The sequence below is a fragment of the Gopherus flavomarginatus genome, chromosome 1 (assembly GCF_025201925.1).
Source record: "Gopherus flavomarginatus isolate rGopFla2 chromosome 1, rGopFla2.mat.asm, whole genome shotgun sequence".
Lineage (NCBI taxonomy): Eukaryota > Metazoa > Chordata > Testudines > Testudinidae > Gopherus > Gopherus flavomarginatus.
Window position 1 is genome coordinate 371,526,820 of NC_066617.1, and position 3,935 is coordinate 371,530,754.

At 43.0% G+C, this 3,935-nt stretch overlaps 1 pseudogene; it reads left to right on the top strand.

Moving 5' to 3' along the window:
- Positions 1-3,011: 3,011 nt before the first annotated feature.
- On the top strand, positions 3,012-3,935 carry LOC127032151 (olfactory receptor 52M1-like; annotated as a pseudogene).

Sequence of the window (3,935 nt, forward strand, 5' to 3'; positions counted from 1 at the left end):
TTAGGCTGCAGGTAAGAGATAGAAGTCCAGGACCACCATGGTCGCATTCTCTGAAATGCTTCCAATTCCATGTGCAGGGCCACTTAGACAGGCAGAACTGCAGGGTCTCCATGTGTGGATGAGATGATGGTATAGGGAGGAGGGGTTTAGATTTATTAGGAACTGTGGAAACTTTTGGGAAAGGGGGAGTCTATACAGGAAAGATGGATTCTAACTAAGTCAAAATGAAACAAGATTTCTGGCACTTAAAATTAAAAAGGTCGCAAAGCAGTTTTTTGAACTAAGGGCTGGTGGAAAACCAACAGGTATGGAGGAGAACGTGGTTTGAACAGAAACATACCTTAGAGGAGGATCTACTAATGGAGATTCTCTATGTCCAAGTAAGGAGGAAAGGATGGAAGATAATAAAATACAGGTAAGATCTGATGAGAAACAGTAAAATGAAAAAAAGATCTCATTCAATTACATGATGTAATGGGAGACAGCTAAAAAGTGATACATTTTTAAAGTGCTTGTGTACCAGTTTTAGAAGTCTAAATAATAAGATGAGTGAACTAGAGCACCTCATATTAAATGAGGATTTTGATATAACAGGCATCAGAGAAACTTGGTGGAATGAGGATAATCGGTGGGACACAGTAATACTAGTGTACAAACTATATCGGAAGGATAGAACAGGTCCTGCTCTTGGGGGAGTGGCACTTTATGTGAAAGACAGTGAAGAATCAAATGAAGTAAAAATCTTAAATGAACCAAACTGGACCATAGAATCTCTGTGGATGGTAATTCCATGCTCAAATAATAAAAAAAATACAGCAGTAGAGCTATGTTATCAACCACCCAGTCAGGCTCAGGGGAGGGATAGCTCAGTGGTATCAGCATTGGCCTGCTAAACTCCAGGTTGTGAATTCAATCCTTGAGGGGGCCACCTAGGGATCTGTGGCAAAAATCTGTCTGGGGATTGGTCCTGCCCTAAGCAGGGGGTTGGACTAGATACCTCCTGAGGTCCCTTCCAACCTTAACATTCAATGATAGTGAGAGTAACTATCACTAATTAGAGAGGCAATTAAAAAAAACCCTCAGTAATAATGGGGGATTTCCTATATCCTGCACAAGGAGAGGCAATTCTTGATTCACTCTTAAGTAGAGCACAGGATCAGGTCCAAGAGGTTAATATAGCTGGACAGCTTGGTAATAGTGACCATAGTATAATTAAATGTAACACCCCTGTGGCAGAGAAAACACCACAGTGGCCCCAACACTAAAGCATTTAATTGCAGAAAGGGGAACTACACACAAATGAGGAGCTTAGTTAAACAGTTAGTTAAACAGAAATTAAAAGGTACGGCACCAAAAGTACCTTTTACTTTCAAGCTGCATGGAAATTGTTTAAAGACACCATAATAGAGGCTCAACTTAATTACCCTAAATTAATAAACATAAAAAGAGAACCAAAAAAAGTGCCATTGTGGCTAAACAAGAAGGTGAGAGAAACAGTGAGATGCTAAAAGGCATCTTTTAAAAATGAAAATTAAATCCTAGTGAGGAAAATAGAAAGGAGTATAAAATCTGGCCAATGAAGTATAAAAAAGAAAAGATTTAGGAAGGCCAAAAAAGAATTTGAAGAACAACTAGCCAAAGCCTCAAAAAGTAACAGCATTTTTTTTAAAATACATGAGAAGCCAGAAGCCTGCAAAACAACCAGTCAGGCCACTGGATGATCAAGATGCTAAAGGAGCACTCAAGGACCCTTAGACCATGGCAGAGAAACTAAATAAATTATTTGCACCAGTCTTCACAGTTGAGGATGTGAAGGAGATTCCCATACCTGAGCCATTCTTTTTATGGCAACACAGTGATAACAGCTTTTAATTACCTGAAGGGGGGTTCCAAAGATGATGGAGCTAGGCTGCTCTCAGTGGTGACCAATGATAGATCAAGGACCAATGTTCTCATGTTTCAATGGGGGAAGTTCAAGTTGAATATTAGGAAAAATTATTTCACTCAGGGGGTGGTGAAGCACTGGAATGAGTTATCTATGGAGGTGTTGGAATCTCCATCATTAGAGGTTTTTATGGACGGCTTGAGAAAGCCCTGGCTGGGATGATTTAGTTGGGGTTGATCCTGCTTTGAGCAGGGGGTTGGACTAGATGACCTCCTGAGGTCTCTTCCAACACTGATCTTATATAATTCTATGATTCTATGACAAGGTTCCTCACCAGAGGCTCTTAAGTAAAATAAGCTGTCATGGAATAAGAGGGAAGGTCCTCTCATGGACTGGTATCTGGTTAAATGATAGGAAGCAAAGGGTAGGAATAAATGGTCAGTTTTCAGATCTTGCCAGAGTATGTTGTGAAGGCTAAGACTATAACACGATTCAAAAAATAACTAGATAAATTTATGGTGGATAGGTCCATCAATGGCTGTTACCCACGGTGGGCAGCGATGACGTGCCTATCCTCTCTTTGCCAGAAGCTGTGAATGGGTGACAGGGGATGGATGTATCATTTGATGATAACCTGTTCTGTTCATTCCCTGTGTGGCACCTGGGATTGGCCGCTGTCGAAAGACAGGATACTGGGCTAGATGAACCTTTTTCCTGATCCAGTATGGCAATTTTTATGTTAATGATGGATAGCCAGTATTCACACGGATGTTTCCTGTTGGTGCAGGTTAAGGTTTTCCACACATCGACATGTAGAAATTATAGACGCATGAAGCACCATCAAATATAGAATTGGCATTAGTAGGGTCAATTGTTCATAATTCATTTATCTGAGCAATGAAAATGTCATTTTTCAGTATGTGAAGAGGGACCAATCTGCTTAACCCATGAGAACAGCCTCCAGTACTGGATGTAGTGTCTCATATTAAAATTGTCTCTCCAACCAGGCATTTGTACTGCTGCCGTCCCCGTGGAACCTTGGGCACATACAGAAAGTCAGGGGAATGTATGGTACATGTAGGAGACACCATTCTATCTCAGAGTTACACAATTTCTCCTCTACTTCATGTCAGATTCCAACACAACCAATTTCACCAACTCCTCCACCTTCATTCCAGGCCTGGAGAGAGCCCATGTCTGGATCTCCATCCCCTTCTGCACCATGTATATCATAGCCATCTTGGGGAACTTCACCATCCTGTTCGTCGTGCAGAGGGAGCCGAGCCTCCATGAACCCATGTACTATTTCCTCTGCATGCTGGCTGTCACCAACCTGGTCCTGTCTACATCCATCCTGCCCAAAACACTCAGCATCTTCTGGTTCAATTCCAGGGAGATCGATTTCAGTGCCTGCCTCACCCAGATGTACTTCATTCACTGCTTCTTAGTGGTGGAGTCTGGGATCTTCATGGCCATGGCTTTTGATCGCTATGTGGCCATCTGCAATCCCCTGAGACATTCTACCACCCTCACAAACCCTGTGGTGGCCAAGACTGGCCTGGCTGTGGTGTTGCTCGGTGGCATGCTCATATTGCCCTATCTCTTCCTAGCGAGGCAATGGCCATATTGCAGAATCAACATTATCCCCCACATGCACTAAGAGCACATGGCCGTGGTGAAGTTGGCCTGTGCAGACACCCACATCAGTAATTACTACGGCCTCTTTGTGTTATTCTGTGTGAAGAGTCTAGATGTAATTTTTATCCTCGTGTCTTATATCCAGATCCTCAGGAGCATCTTCAACCTCCCCACAAAGGATGCTCGGCTCAAGACTTCTGGGACCTGCGGATCCCACCTCTGTGCCATCTTCATCTTTTACATCTCCTCTCTCACGCACCGGTATTGATACAATGTGGTCCTGCATTTCCACGTTCTCATGGCCAACGTGTACCTCCTGGTGTCCCCCATGCTCAACTCCATCATCTACGGGGTGAGAAAGAAGCAGATCCGGGACAGTCTGCTCCATCTTGTTACTCATAAAGGGACCTAA